Genomic DNA, 16,821 nt, shown 5'->3' on the forward strand with positions numbered 1-16,821 from the left:
TCCACGGCTCCCCCGTTGACTCTGCCATCGCTGTTTGCGGTGGTGGAGTTCCGGAGTCAACGGGAGCGCGTTCGGAGTTCGATATATTGCGTCTAGATGAGACGCGATATATCGAACTCCGAGAAGTCGATCGCTACCCGCCGACCCAGGCGGGTAGTATGGACGTACCCTAACGGCTTCCTAATGCAGTTCATAGTTCTGCTCCAAATATGTGAACTAAATCCTCCTTGGGACATTTCTGAACAAAACAATACTGCATTTTGTTTACTGAAGATGATGGTTTTCTTTTGTGTATCATGAAATGGATGATATGTAAGTTCTGAATTGTAATGGATTTCATTTTAGAATTAAGCTGTCTTGCTGTTCGCTGAGCCTTTACACACTCATTTCCTATAACACAGAGAGCGGTAAGAATGGCTGAGTTATTGGAATGCTGATTAACTGCTGACCCAGAACATTCGGTCTGTGTCATGCACGGAGATAGGTGAAGGAGATGATACTGGATGGAGCTGTACTAGGTTGAGATTAGCTTTTGTGGGTGCAAGCATTTGGGCATAAAAATGGCTGAAATAGCCCAAAGATCCACTGGTCTCAGGGGATGGTGTAAAGCTCTTGCCTTTCTGAGGTAGAGCAGTAAAATAGAAAATCTTCCCTAAAGCCAAAAGGACAAGAGTGATGCTGTACGATTGAATATAACCATTTATATTGCCACTGTTATATAGTCGCAACAAATCGTGTACAAAGTATGTCATGTAAGGTGTCAATGGAAATGCTGTGATTTGCTAAGTATGAATACCCTGTTTATATGCATGTATCAGTGCCCTAACAAGGGCGAGATGAGTGAGGCACTTGCCTCGGGCACGTAAAGTGGAGGACGCAGCTCTACCGTGATCAGCGACGCTTCGGCAGTAGCTCTACCACCACCGCTTCTTCAGCAGCAATTTGGTGGCAGGTCCCTGAGTCCCTGTCGGAGGGAAGGACCTGCCGCCAAATTGTTGCCGCCGCCGCTTCATTCATTCTTTGGCGGCAATTCGGCGGCAGGTCCTTCCCTCTGACAGGGACTCAGGGACCCTCGGCCGAATTGCCACCGAAGAGCCTGGAGCCGGCCCTTGCCTCGGGTGCAAAAATTCCTTGTTATGGCTCTGGCATGTATCATCTTTGTATTTGAAGTTGTGAACATTGCCTATGAACTGGCATTATACACGTGTGTTGTATTCCTGGGTAACACCCACCTGGTAAAATTTACATTAAGGCCAGACAGCTATGTACTGAGGGCCCATCAAGAACATTTAGCTCTCATAGTGGCCCATAGAAGAAACTCATTCCACCCAGATAGCTCTTCCTGTGGATACCTCAGACTCCAAGGGACCAATGGCCATCCTTTGTGAGTCATCAAGCCATGTAAGGACATGTGATATGCTCATGTGACCTTGGACTCCATCTTGGGCCAGTAACTTTCCACAAACAAAGGCTGTGAGCTTTGTTTGAGATAGTAAATTTCCAGATACATGGCAGAAGATACAAAAGACCCCTGAGATATCTCCATTTTGCCTCTTTTCCTGTCCTGATTCTATGGATGTACAACAAAAAGGAGCATTTTGAACTATGGACTGAAGACCTTCTTACCAGAGAGACTTTACAAGCCTGCTACAAACCTGATATAACGACTTTGCAATTATTTTTATGTATATGGTCTATTAACCATTACTAACTCTCTTCTTTTTTATTAAACCTTTAGTTATAAAGGATTGGTATCAGCATGATTACTGGGTAACATCTGAGTTATATATTGACCAGGCTAAATGGCTGATCTCTTGGGATTAGAGTATAGGCACCGACTCTGTGGATGGTCCAGAGCTCAAGCACCCATGGGAAAAAAAATAGTGGGAGCTCAGCACCCACCAGCCATGGCTGCTCAGTGGTGCCACTGATCAGCTGTTTGGCAGCTGTGCTCCGGGGAAGGCGGAGAGCAGTGGATGAGCGGCAACAGGGGGAAGGAGAAGAGTAGCGGCGGGGTTCACAGTGGAGGGGGGTTGAACACCCACAGGGAAAAATAAAAGTCAGCACCTATGGATTAGGACTATATATTTGATTAAATTTGTTTTTAGTTACCACTCAGAGAGTCCAGTGTCTGGCTGGTGAGTCAAGAGCTGGAATACCTAAGGAGACTGCATTTTTGGCTTCTTGTTAACCAGTGTGGTGAGACAGGCATTAACTTTTGTTACTGGTTTGGTATAATCAAATGCTAGAATAACCACCAGTTTGAGGCGAGTCTGCCCTATTTCTCAGCAGTTTGTTCTGAATTTGGCATCCTCAGCTGTAATCCACCAAGGCATCACCCCTGTGATGAGGGGCATTGAATTCGCAATTCAGAGTTACACTGCAGAGTTAGGGTGACGCAGCTGTGGGACTCTGGGGGTGGGCTGCAACACCCCTCTCCCCCCCCCCTGTTTCAGCAGAAGGCTCAAACCGTGGGCTTGAGCCCCCACCCCAGCTCCAGCCGCAGGGCTCCTGGGGTGGGCTTAACCCCCTTCCATTCCCCTCCCGGCTCCAGCCATGGGGCTCTGGCAGCAGGTCTTCAGACAGCGCCATGGTCAAGAGGCAAGGAGCAGGGTGAGTCAGAGGCAGCGGAAGGTCCCTCAAAGTGGGGGAGGCCACTAGCGCCTGACCTGTTCCGCACCCCTGCATCACTGTTTCTACCTGAGGCCCTGCCTCCCACACCATCCATTTCCCCAAGGCCCCACAACCACACTGCCTCTTCCCCCCAAGGCCCCAACCCCCCACCTCTTTCCTCTCTGCCCCCCCCCATCACTCACCCTGATGGCTGATAAAAAGTGATGGAGCCACAGTCCCCTGCCCACCCCAGTTCTGGTGAGCCTGGGCTGCGAGGCCATGGAAGGGAGCTCAGGACAATGGTGGGGAACAGCAGGGCCCAGAATAGTGATGGGGGGCTGGCGGGAGGCAGGGAAGGGCTAGAGGGATCTGTGGGGGGAAGCAGGGGCCAGGGGCACCAACATATAACCGTACAGTATTGTTGTTATTGACTCTGTAAAAAAAAACAACCTACATAAACACTGGCAGATTAGCCACTGGGCCAACAGGACCTATGCCCAGTGGCCCAAGCCAAGTGGGCAGCCACTGGAAAAACGGTCACGCCCATGTCCTGACCATCTGGTGCTCCTGCTGGCGAGTGGGGGAAGCCTCCGTGCCCCAACCCTGCTCCTGACTTTATTTCCCGGCAGGACCGCTGGGGGAGGGAGTAGGGACCACAGCTTGAAGGGGTAGGAGTGGGGCCTCCACTTCCTCTGGCCCAGCACCCCAAAAAACCTCTAATCTGCCTCTGTACATAAATAAAGTACAATGATTTGGCCATGTCTGTGTGCAATTTTTTGTTTTGTTTTGTTTGTCCTAGAGTTAAATTAAGTATTTTAGAAAAAGTTGTCAAAGAGGCCACCCACCAGAGTTGGTGGCCATAATCTGAGGCCACCAAAGCTTTTGTAGTGTGAACCTCTGCTCTCAACAAATCCAAGACCGCCAGCCTTCTTTTCTAAACCTCCAGTGAAGGGGCATCCACAACCTCCTGAGGCATTTGTTCCATTGTCCTACTGTTCTTACAGTTAGGAAGTGCTTCCTGTCATTTAGTCTGAATCTGCTATGCTGTACTTCAAACCCATTGCCTCTTGTCCTGCCCTCTGTGGGCAAAGAGACCAATTTTTCTCCATGTTTATGGCAGACTTTCAAGCATCTGAAGCCTGCTATCAGCCTGTTCCCCTTAATCACCTCATTTACAAACAAAACATACCTGGTTCCTTCAGCCAAGATGTTATTCCAGACTCACTTCCACCAACCCCATCCATGAGTCATCTCACTTGGGATGATAAAAAGCAGGCTGATACATGTTCACACGGCCCCTGTAAGAAGTATGACAAAGTTCCTCCTCTACCTTGGTGGGTTCTGCACTTACTGGCAGATTTGCTCACCTCAGAGATCTTCCCCACAGTCTGGGCCAACTCCTTCTGTGTCTGATCAGGAGTTGGGAGGTTTGGGGGGAACCTGGGCCTGCCCTCTACTCTGGGTTCCAGCCCAGGGCCCTGTGGATTGCAGCTGTCTATAGTGCCTCCTGTAACAGCTGCATGACAGTTACAACTCCCTGGGCTACTTCCCCATGGCCTTCTCCAAACACCTTCTTTATCCTCACCACAGGACCTTCCTCCTGGTGTCTGATAACACTTGTACTCCTTAGTCCTCCAGCAGCACAGCCTCTCAGCTCCTTGCGCCTCTTGCTCCCAGCTCCTCACACTCACTTCCTCTCCTCTGGCTCCCCCTCCCTGACTGGAGTGAGCTTCTTTTTAAACCCAGGTGCCCTGATTAGCCTGCCTTGATTGGCTGCAGGTGATCTAATCAGCCTGTCTGCCTTAATTGGTTCTAGCTGGTTCCTGATTACTCTAGTGCAGCCCCTGCTCTGGTCACTCAGGGAACAGAAAACTACTCCTCCCGTGACCAGTATATTTGCCCTCTACCAGATTCCTGTACCCCACTGGTCTGGGTCTGTCACAGAAGTTATAGCAAGTCAGTAGGGCCTGTGCCAAGGGATACGTATGCATGGGAATTGTGGCTATGCCAGGAGTGGCGTATCAGCATTTACACAGCCACGCACCAAAGGATTTCACAGTGGCTCATGTTGCTATTTTTAGAATATGCCACCAGAGGGAGCCAAAACATCAGAGCATAACAAGACTACTTTAAGATTGATATTTGTTTAACTACACTAGATAAATAAATAGGCAATAATTGGAGAAATACCAATCTCCTAGAACTGGAAGGGACCTTGAAAGGTCATTGAGTCCAGCCCCCTGCCTTCACTAACAGAACCAATTTCTTGCCTCAGATCCCTAAGTGGCCTCCTCAAGGATTGAGCTCACAACCCTGGGTTTAGCAGGCCAATGCTCAAACCACTGAGCTATCCTTCTGCCCTGAGCTAGCCCTCTGGAATGGAGGTTGTTGGTAACTCTGAAATGTTCCTAACGCTGAACAAAACAGTATGTTGGTTCTTTCAAAGGTTTACAACTGAACATTGATTTAATTCAGTTTTGACTCTTTACTATGAAGAAGTAGGGTGACCAGAAAGCAAGTATGAAAAATCAGGATGGGAGGTGGGGGGTAACAGGAGCCTATATAAGAAAAAGACCCCAAAATTGTGACTGTCCCTATAAAATCGGGACATCTGGTCACCCTGTTCAGACAAACAATGCTGCTTTTAACCATCTTTATTCAAATAAAACAAGCACAGAAACAGTTTCCTTACCTTGCCAAATCTTTTATTTAAACACATATACATGGCTTTTTCAAGCCGGCAGGGACCATTATCGTTATCTAGTCTGACCACCTCCGTGACCCAGGCCACAGACTTTCACCAAGGCCCGGGGTCTTAAAGGTATTAAGGCATTGCAACACCTAACCCCTAGGCAGCCTGCTGCCCTCCGGCGTTTTCAGCCCAGAGCTAGGTGCGCAGGCTCTCCATTCAGTGCATGGGGAGAGTTAGCCAACCAGGCAGAGATCCTCAAAAGCCAACCAGCTGAATGGGGAGCCACCCACGGTAACCAGGAATGCAGTGCCGAGAAGACAGGCTGAGCTGGCTGAGCTGGTGCATCTGGCTGATGGGCTGGAGCTAGGTATCTCCCTCTGCTCAGAAGCCTCAGTTGTGAACCCTCTCCTGGAGTTAGGCCCTAAGCCAGGTCAGCCACTTAGGTAGCCCATGTCCTACCAGCAGAAATGTCGCCCTCTCTCGCTCTGTCTTCTCCCTACCCCACCCCTCCTCTCACCTCTATCATGCATGCCCTGCATTTTCCTCTTCCTACAGCTGTCTTTTGTGTGGGTGCTGGGTTCCTTCCCTCCCCCATCAACCAGCAGCTTGAGTCCGGCCCTCCAGCTGCCAGGTCTGACTGGTAGAAAGTTAAAATGCCAACCAGCAGGAAGCTAGGGGGCTTAGGTGTTTATGAGGTTAGGCAATGGCTCTGAAAATGCCGGTGGTACTGAAAGGGTAGAGTTAGGCACCTAGGGCCTTTCTGGTTCTGGCCACAAGTGTTTTCTGCATCAATTCTATGCTGGCTGGCTGAGCAAAAACTGATCTTTTCAGACAACATCCAACCTTGTTTAAAGACCCCACGTGAAACTAGGTACGTTGTTCCAGTCGTTAATTACTCTCCTTGTGCACCATATTTCTAGTCTAAATCCCTTAAACTTCAGCTTCCAGCCACTGGATCTTCTTATATCTTAATCTGCTAGATGGAAGAGCTGGCTACAGTTGGAAATCTCTTCCCTCTGAAGGAATATATAGACCACGATCAAGCTATTCTTTGAGAAGATCTTTTATTTGATAGCTAAACAGCTCGAGTCTTGCAAAGACATGTATTACAGGCATCTGATCATTCTTGCAGCGCTTTTCTGAACCCTTTCCAGTTTGTCACTCTCCCTTTTAAAATTCCTAACTCCAAAATGTCCCGAACTCTGAACAAAACATTTTGTTGGGTCTTTCAAAGGCTTACAACTGAACTTTGACTTAATACAGTTTTGACACTTTACTGTGCAGAAAAACAATGCTGCTTTTAACCGTCTTTATTCACATAAAACTAGCGCAGAAACAGTTTCCTTACCTTGGCAAATCTTTTATCTAAACTTACCTTTTATTTTGTAGTAGTTTACATTCAACACAGTACTGTACTGTACAATATATGCTGGGGGGGGCGGGGTTGGCTCTTCTGCTGCCTGATTGCGTACTTCCGGTTCCAAGTGAGGTGTGTGGTTGACCGATCCGTCTGTAACTCTGTTGACATGTTGCATCACTCATTGTGGCAGCCTGACCTGCCCCCTCAGATCTGACCATACCACAAGGCCACAGAAAATGACCATCCATGTAGCTATTTTGTGGCATTCCTTAGCGTTCCACTTCTTAGGGGTCTGACTCCATCTGAGTCACATGGGGCAATGCTTTAGGCTAAGTGGGCTCATAGTGTGCACAGTAATACAGCCAAAATGTGATGTCAGCCCAGTCCAGTGGAAATCTACTGCTGCGTGCACCTCTCGGAGCTGTTGGTAGCTAGGTGGGATGTGGCAGCAGAGCACTCAGCCCCAAGGGAAGAGATCACAGCACACCTGAAGGAACAGCATTGATGGCATCTGGGGGGGGCGAGTGGAGCAGGCTTTATTAACTTATAGCAGGGCACTGTTATAATGGGTCTTTGCGAGCAGGGGATTTCACCTCCTCCTCCTCCCTCCAAAAGCGTCTGAGCGCTAATAATTTCAAGTAAAGCCAGTCACCCCTATGCCCCCGATGATCCAACCGGTGCCTGTTAAACTGGCGGCTGTGGGGCTGCAGAATGTACTTGGTACAGTCTCTTGACACTTATGGGATTGGGGGTTAGAATGAGCAGCTCCACACTGGTTTTGCTCTTCCTTACTCTAGTCTAATGCAGGAGTCAGTGGAGTTATGATGGGGTAAAGCTGGCACAAGTGAGATCTGCATTCACATATTCATGGCTTTTTCAAGCCGGCAGGGACCATTATCGTTATCAAGTCTGACCTCCTCCATGACCCAGACCACAGACGTTCACCAAGGCCCGGGGTCTTAAAGGTATTAAGGCATTGCAACGCCTAACCCCTAGGCAGCCTGCTGCCCTCTGGCGTTTTCAGCCCAGAGCTAGGTGCCCAGGCTCTCCATTGAGTGCATGGGGAGAGTTAGCCAACCAGGCAGAGATCCTCAAAAGCCAACCAGCTGAATGGGGAGTCACCCACGGTAGCCAGGAATGCAGTGCCGAGAAGACAGGCTTAGCTGGCTGAGCTGGTGCATCCGGCTGATGGGCTGGAGCTCGGTATCTCCCTCTGCTCAGGAGCCTCAGTTGTGAACCCTCTCCTGGAGTTAGGCCCTAAGCCAGGTCAGCCACTTAGGTAGCCCATGTCCTACCAGCAGAAATGTCGCCCTCTCTCGCTCTGTCTTCTCCCTACCCCCCACCCCTCCTCTCACCTCTATCATGCGCGCCCTGCATTTCCCCCTTCCTACAGCTGTCTTTTGTGTGGGTGCTGGGTTCCTTCCCTCCCCCATCAACCAGCAGCTTGAGTCCGGCCCTCCAGCTGCCAGGTCTGACTGGTAGAAAGTTAAAATGCCGACCAGCAGAAAGCTAGGGGGCTTAGGTGTTTATGAGGTTAGGCAATGGCTCTGAAAATGCCGGTGGTACTGAAACGGTGGAGTTAGGCACCTAGGGCCTTTCTGGTTCTGGCCACACGTGTTTCCTGCATCAACTCTATGCTGGCTGGCTGAGCAAAAACTGATCTTTTCAGACAACATCCAACCTTGTTTAAAGACCCCACGTGACAACTAGGTACGTTGTTCCAGTTGTTAATTACTCTCCTTGTGCACCATATTTCTAGTCTAAATTCCTTAAACTTCAGCTTCCAGCCACTGGATCTTCTTATATCTTAATCTGCTAGATGGAAGAGCTGGCTACTGTCGGAAATCTCTTCCCTCTGAAGGAATGTATAGACCACAATCAAGCTACTCTTTGATAAGATCTTCTATTTGATAGCTAAACAGCTCGAGTCTTGCAAAGACATGTATTACAGGCGTCTGATCATTCTTGCCGCTCTTTTCTGAACCCTTTCCAGTTTCACTCCCACTTTTAAAGTGTGCCTTCACCTCCGGCAAGACCTGAACATGGTATGTCTGAATTAGCCCTAGAGATTTTTGTTCAGATGAGCTTGACCAGGAAGCTTGTGGACATTTTGTTGAGAAGTGCATTTCCTTCTTAATCCGCCTTAATGCTAATTAGCGTCTCGTGGCTTCGGGGGCCTGGGGGTCATTCTGCAGGGGCAGTCCAAAGGAATGAGGGAGGGGGTTGCAGCATCTTTGTACTCTAGCACATAGTACCTAGGAGGCCTGGGGCAGTGCAAATATAACAGAGAGTAATAGAGAGCCTGCTTTACATTACACCAGGAGCCAGGTTTGCATTTGAACACCCCCAAAATGTGGGAAATACAAAGATGGCTTAGAGGTCAGGTCCTGGAACAGAGGTTTCGGGGTCAAACTCTTTATATGAGGACCGTCTGCCCAAATCCTTTTCCTTCCTCTGAGCGCCTGGTGTTTGCTGAACAGGAAAGAAAAGTAAAGGGTTCAAAAAGAGTAACAAACAATGAGAAAAGGCAAAAAAAAATATTACTGGGAACTTCCTAGAATAACATCACGTTATCTTATATAACACATGGGCTGTGAGCCGCAGCTTCAGCATGGGCTGGCAATGTCCCAAGGATGGTGCCTGGGAGATTAAGCAGAGACCAGCTCACACTGATGAATTGAAGCTGACAACTGCGAGCGTAGACCCAGCTAAGAAAAAGTAAGAGCATTCTACCGTTAAAAATGTCTTGGTCAGAATACGGTGCATGTGATCCGTAGGCATTCCAGGGATGGGCATCTACAATATATATACATAGAATACTCTCCTTTCAGTTACTGCACAGCAAGAGCTTGTATTTCTACAGGTTAGGAAGCAAAGCCAGAAAACCAGCTGTGGTCTATATTTCAACTACAAGCTGGTGAGCTCGATGCAGGGATCCCCTGGTGAGATTCTATGGTCTGTCTTCTTCTGGCTAGATAATCATGATGGTCTTTTGTGGCCTTCAGATCTATGAAGGTGGGGCTTTAATTTGCATGACAAATATCTAAGCAGAGCTGGTTGGAATTTTACATCCGAAACTAAGAGTGTCAGAGAATGCTGATTCATCAAACATGAAACCTTCAGCTAATCAAAGGCGCGGTTCCATGGAAAACCTGTCAGCTCATTGGGGTGCTCAGGACCTCCGTTTTCCAGGAAATGCAGCTCTGAGGGGACTTGCAGTGCTTTCACACTCCCTGACATAAAGTTAGGAACCAGAAGCCCTGGGGTGGGCTCCCAGGGTCAGCTCTCCTAGAGCAAATCCACCATGCAGACTAGCCCTCGATAACAGCAACCGTGAAATTCACAAGAATGTAAGTTTCACTCAGCAGCTGTGGGGAGTAGCTTTTGTGTCAGAAGCACCAAGTGTCAGTGTTTCTTAAATGAATTTGTTTTTGAGATTTTCAGTTTGCAGGAAATGTTAAAAATAATAATAATAATAGATTTATTCCCTTTGGCACTGAACCAAAGCAAAATTTCCTGTGAACTGCAAATCCTGCATTTGGCAAGATCTAAGTTCATGGGGTTTTCATTGTCCTTTCTTGCACTATTCACCCTTCCTAGATTCCCCTCTGGTACCCTCTTTCTACCTTTCACAACTATGTATGTTTGCCTTATAAACGTCTCAAAAATGCCAATGTTCTACTATGCTAGATTCCTCCCACAGGCCAGGGGGTCCCGGTGAAAAAAATAACTTGAATTTCTCAAGTGACTAGGAAAAACCCAGTTCACAAAGTAAAGGTCATAAGTGGGCTAAGCACCTGGAGCAGAGGTGCCGCATGTTACAGGATTGGGCTCATGGAATGCTGCTGAGAAGCAGATATGAGCCCAAAGCAGTTTCCTATGGCCTTAGAATTTAGGGTTAGGGTGGGAAGGTTTCAAAAGCCAAATCCCTATATCGTAACTGGGTCTTATCATTGGACTTGACCAAAGTGAAATCCTGGCTCCGATTCCCTCCTCCGGCTTGGGGGTGTTGGATGGTTCAGATTTTTGCAGTTGACTCCCCTCTCTGCTAAGCAGCCATCTACACTGATGTGTGTTTTGATGCATTAAAACGGACAATCATTTAGTTCTTGGCCAAAGAATTACCATAGAAATAGTCAGCTCGGACTCCTCCGGATTCTTCTTTAGTGACTTAAAAGGCAAAGTTGCACAATTAAATAATTGAATTTTAATGTGGAGTGGAAAAGCGTAGGCTTGGTGAAAATGCAGAAAAGCAGCAGGAAAGATGGGGTTTCTTAAGATATTTGGCAAGAAACCAAGACAAAAGGTGGAGCAGGTGGCTACCACCTAGCAGTTCTTTCCAGTCCAGAGTGTAACATGAAATGGTAGGAGGAGTGCTCTAGTTTGTTGCGTTATGATAGGAGCTGTTCTAGCTATATAAACTGGTGGGGCACTTGTGCTACTCTCTCCTGCTCAGCACACATTCTTTAATAGATAGTCAGATACTGCATAGCAACAGCTGCCTTGCTGGACTCAGCTGGAAGGTAAGAAGGGTTTGTTTTAATGCAGAGCTTGAATTTCTTATAGATCTGTGCATTTTTTCCCATGAATAGGAAAATACAGACAGTTAAAAAAACTCTTGAATGGAAGTAAATGAAAGTAAATAAAACAGATCAGAGTAAGTGAAACAGCACCTGGGGACTGCGCCTCAACCATATTCATTACCAGCAGTTTTCTGGTAGGCATTGTAATTACATATACTAACCCGACTGACTGTACCTTTGATAAATGCATCGCTTCTCTCTTATCTATTCTGTTTACTGCCTTTTAATTTCGCAAATGAAAAATGACCAGTCAAAATTGATCAGGATTGTCTGTGATAGCAAAGCCAGAGAGATTCTAATATTGGACAGATCTTTGCAAGTTGAACTATGGATGGATTTAATGTGTGTTTGATAGCCACAGTTGAGCTACATTTGAAATGAGTGTTTTAAGAAGGCATTTATCTATGAGCAATGTGCTGGAATTTTTAATAGGCAGCAGGTTTAAAACAAAGAAAAGGAAGTACTACTTCACACAATGCACAGTCAACCTGTGGAACTCATTGCCAGGGGATGTTGTGAATGCCAAAACTATAACTGGGTTCAGAAAAGAACTACATAAGTTTATGAAGGATTGGATCATCAATGGTTGCTAGATGGTCAGGGATGCAACCCGATGTGCTGAGTGTTCCTAGCCGCTGATTGCCGAAATCTGGGTGTGATTGACCGGGGCTGTATCACTGGATGATTGCTTGTTCTGTTCATTCCCTCTGAAGCAATTGGCATTGGCCATTATCGGGAGACAGAATACTGGACTAGATGGACCATTGGTCTGACCCCGTATGGCCGTTCTTATGGGAAATCACCAAACACAAATTTAACCATAAAGTTCTTTCTTTAATCCAAAGGCCACATGATACTTTATGCAGTAGCTCTAATTATAGCTAAGAACCTAAAAATGAGCAGTCACCACACCCAATACAGTAACAGAGCATTCTTAAGTATGTGATCAGTATTCTTACAAATAGGCCAGCCCTTGGGCTGACCCTCTCATTCTGGTGTACTCCAGCCAGTACCCGGGTTTACCATGGCGCCACTGGCATCATAGCGCCGGGCTCAGGCTCCAAAGGGGCCCCCAGCCCAGCCCGCACTGCTTGAAACGCTCTTCTCTGCCCCCCCCCCCCCTCCCACCACCGCTCTCCCCTGCAGGGGCAGACGCTTGGTCCTGCTGACTCCTGGGGCTCCTGCTGCAGGCAGGCTCCACCCGCACCCACCAGCAGCGAAGCTCCCACCCCTCTTCTCCCGAGCATGCCACATTCCCACCCCTCCCTCCCACCGCTCCCCCCCATGGAACAGCTGTTTGCCAGCGCTCCAGGAGGGAGGGGGAGGAGCAAGGCTGCAGCGCACTCAGGGGAAGAGGTGGAGCTGAGGTGGGGGCGGGGCCTTGGGGAAGGGGGTGGGATCGGGCAGGGCGGAGCAGGGCGGAGCACTCCCCTATCACATACCCCACCCCACTGTGAGCCGCTCAGGGCAGGGGGCTAGGAACAGCCCACGACCCCAGCCCACACCCCATGACCCCTGCCCTGACTCCGCCCCCCACACACACACACATCCCTACTCCCACCCTGAGCACCAAACGGGAGCTCCTGCACCCCCCCCCACACACACATTCCCACCTGCACCCCTCGCACCAAACAGGAGCTGCCCCAGGTAAGCGCTCCACACCCCAACCTTCTGCTCCAGCCCTGAGCCCCCTTCTGCATCCTAACTCCTGGCCAGACCCTATACCCCAGCCCACTCCTGCACCCTAGCTCCCTCCCAGACCCTGCACCCCCTGCCCTGACTCCTGCACCCCCCCACACACACACACATTCCCACCTGCACCCCTCGCACACTGCCCCAGGTAAGCGCTCCACACCCAAACCTCCTGCTCCAGCCCTGAGCCCCCTTCTGCATCCTAACTCCTGGCCAGACCCACTCCCCCCGCCCACTCCCGCACCCAACCTCCCACCCCGACCCCGCCCCCCCTGCCCTGACTCCTGCCCCCCCTCACACACTCCCCCAACCCCACCCCTGACTTCTGCCCCCCCCCCACATATCCCGCCCCCCCCACCCCATGCCCGGACGCCTGCCGCCCCCCACAACCCCACCAGCACCCCTCGCACCAAACAGGAGCTTCCCCAGGTAAGCACTCCACATGCCAACCTCCTGCCTCAACCCTGAGCCCCCTCCCTCCCCCTAACTCCTGGCCAGACCCTGCACCCCAACCCTCAGCTTGCTCCTGCACCCCAACTCCCTCCCAGACCCTGCACCACCAATATTTGGAAAGATCACTAAGTGGTCTGCCGAGACCCCCAGCAATTTTTTCAAGTGGTCTATGGAAAAATAAGTTAGACTACAAATCAATCAAGGTACCGCACTTTATTTCCATTTACTTGCTATCACTTATAGGAGGAGGTTGAAGAAAAAAAGAATGAAAAACGGGCAGGGGGAGAGACAAGAGAATGTTCTTTTTCTTGGCTGGGTCCCAAGGAGGCACCCCAAAAATGAAGCTGAGCACAGGGCCCCGCTAACTCTAAATCCGCCACTGGGGCTGACCCCTCCCCCACAGCTCCCCATACTACAGCCAGGGGCTGACCCCCCCATCCCCCTCCCTGAGCTCCGCATGCCACTGCCAGGACAGGGCCTGACTCCCTCCCTCACCCCAGCTCTCCACACCCCTGCCAGGGGCTGAGGCTGGCCCCTAACCTCCCCAAGCTCCATTCTGGCTGGGTCTGGGGCTGACCCCCCCCCCCAAGCCCTGCTGCGTGACATCTCGCATCGCCACCGTGCACACACACACACGTTCCTCCAGGCCCTTCAGGGGGGAGGCACCCGATTTTGTTGGTAAACTGGGCATTTGTTCATCAGCTGGCAAGAGCAAACAGGATAAATGCCCATTTTTCTCAAAAAAGTCAGGATGCAGGGACAGAGCTTAAAAAGGGAACTGTCCCGGCCAAAGGGGGATGTATGGTCACCCTATCGCCAGGCAAGTGGGTCCTGAGGGAATCCGGCCAGGGTGGGGACAGACCCTGGCCTGGCTAATCACGCCACTCCCGAGAGGCCGGAGTGATTCCCCGCCCTGGCACTGGACCGGCCCTGGCCATGCTGCCAGCTCAGCCTGGCAGACACTGTCACCTTCCAGCAAGGCCAGTGAGTGTGGCCAGGGGGCAGGGAGTGGGTCTCTCGAGGTGGGGGGCAGGCTTCTGGCCAGTGGGGGGTCTCTGGAGGTGTGGGGAGGTCTGTGTGTTGGGATGCTGGGCAGTGGGGGGTCTGAGTAGGGGGCTGTGTAGTTGTGGTGGTGGGCTGTGGGGAAGTGCATTGGGCAGTAGTGGTGCGGCTGTCGGGGGGGTACTGGGCGGCGGGGTGTGCTGGCCTCTGTGCATTTGTGGTGGAGGATCTGTGTGGGGGCGGGGCTGCTGGCATAGCAGTTGTGGGGGATGCTGGGCATAGGGAGTCGGGGGCTGTGTGGCACGGCATGGGCCCACTCCTGAGGGGAAGGGGCATGCTGGCAGCACAGGGCTGGGCGGGCCAGTGTGTGTCTGGCAACCGCCGGTTTGTATACAGTGCCCTTGCAGTGGGCTGAGTGGAGCGGGGCCAGCCCCACCATGCCATGACCCATTGCCCCGGGCTGGCCCCTCGCTCTGGGGACCGACCTCCCCACGCCATGCTCCTTTGCCCCGATGGGGGCCCACAAAGATGTTTGGCGCTGGGCCCACAAAAGGTTAATCCGGCCCTGACTCCAGCATGATCAGGTAGGGTCTGACCAAGAACTTTCCAATTCATGGCTCTCTTGCTACCCTTCAGCTAACGTGATAGCTTTAACAAAACCCCAGTTTGAGACAGTTTATCCTTGCCACTTTCCCTCCTCCAAGCCTCCCTTTCTTGTCTTCTCCCCCCAGTCTTGCTTGCCAGCAGAACAGTGGAAAAGTTTGGGCTTGTTTCTTTGAAGACGATTTTTCTTTGTCTTGTTTGTGCAGCTCTTTGTTAGTTTTCGAATCACACATTCTTCCCACATTACTAATTATTCTCATGGCATGCTTTTAGTTGATTTTTGAGGCCCTCTCCATATTAGCCAGACTCCATAAAGCAATTACATTATTTTCTTAACCAAACTTATTCTAACTGTAATTGTTTAATTTCATAATTAACCTACATTCACCACCTTAAAACTCTACAGAGTACAAGCATTTTAAACATACATCTATGATTTTGCAACATCTCGTACAACTAACAAACCTGACGATACAAAATCAAGATTACACTTACCACAATCGCGCTGATAACTATCACAGCTTTGAATGACAATCATCACCCTGGATGTAATTCCACTTTACATGCTTGGTCCCACCAGGTGGAGCTAATTAACTGCCGAATTCTCTGTGCCTGGCTATTAAGCTTTTAAGATCCAGGCTCAAGTGAGGACAGAATGTCCAAACTTTGGTATTGCTTTTAAAGCATCGTCCTGTAATCTGAATTCAGCCTGTCATTCAGTTATATTATGGAAAATGGGTATGGGATGTAAAGTCTTTCCATTTATCACTGCAGTGAATTTTGGTGGGGTACAAAACATGGCCAATCAGAATAACAATTTTTGAATCTATACCGAAAGTGATTATTTCCAGCCACCAAGCAATGTTTACCATTCCCAGCATAAGCAGTTTTTACTTCACCAGGTCCCCAGCATCTCAATTGCTCCTGCAGAGTGAACTCACACGCCAGCAACTCTGTCTGTAAGATATTACACGGGCATATGTGGGTCTCTCCCAAGGGCGAGCAACAGGACAACTCCAGGGTTTTCCAGACCTTGTCCTTAACTTGCAACAGTATTTGAGGAGGAGAAACAAAACTCTTTTCAAACTTTATGAGTTGCCCTATCTTCCAGTACTCCGAGAGGTTTAACAAGGGTTTGAATGACCTGATGTTCTGCAATTACTGGGCTGGGTAGCGTAAGTGGGACAAGGAGTCCTGTATTCTTCTCATGGTATTGGAGCCTGGAGAGGTTTTGTTGTTATAGTTTTACACCAATCAGACTCATCACATTTTCAGTTTCTCTGAGGTTATAAAAGAGGGCAATTTCCCTTATTCCATATCAGTGAGAGTGTCCTTGATTTTGTCTAGTACATTCTCTCCCGGCGTAGAACAGGGTATGGCCCTGGCCACTGCCCCGCTTTGATAACCTTAATTGGGTTGGTTAGCTTGTTCATTGACTTTGTGCTGTACTTCCTTAAACAAACTGCATATTATATACATTCAAAAGTTAGTGATTAATGAGTTCTTTCCTGTGCTCAGTCCTTGGGCTCAGGCTGTCCTGGCGTTGGAATGCTTGGTCATGTTTCCACAAGGGCTCAATGGCTGCCTGGTTTCAGACTGATGCTCTGGCTCCAAACCACCCTGCTACATCACCGGCAGATAGGTTCCATCGGCTTCACCTCTGAATTGATTCAGGTGCCTTTACTTTGTATCAACAAAGTCTTCCCAATAGTCCTGTGTCATTTTGCCATACAATTAGCCAAGCTCCGGCAGACAGAATCCTTTTGGCAAAGGCAACGAAATCAAATTAAACGCAGGTACACGTCTACATTGAACATCATTGT

General features: G+C 49.5%; 1 protein-coding gene across 1 annotated transcript in view; it reads left to right on the forward strand.

The window, feature by feature from the left end:
- The first annotated feature begins 9,284 nt into the window (after nt 1-9,284).
- Nucleotides 9,285-16,821, forward strand: part of LOC120407974 (urea transporter 2-like) — a 35,208-nt gene continuing 27,671 nt past the window's right edge. Inside the window, exon 1 of the mRNA XM_039544387.1 lies at nt 9,285-9,383. The gene's annotated coding sequence lies outside the window, so the exon portion shown is untranslated. The remainder of the gene's footprint in view (nt 9,384-16,821) is intronic.

Source organism: Mauremys reevesii, linkage group 6 (genome assembly GCF_016161935.1).
Source record: "Mauremys reevesii isolate NIE-2019 linkage group 6, ASM1616193v1, whole genome shotgun sequence".
NCBI classification, from domain to species: Eukaryota; Metazoa; Chordata; order Testudines; family Geoemydidae; genus Mauremys; species Mauremys reevesii.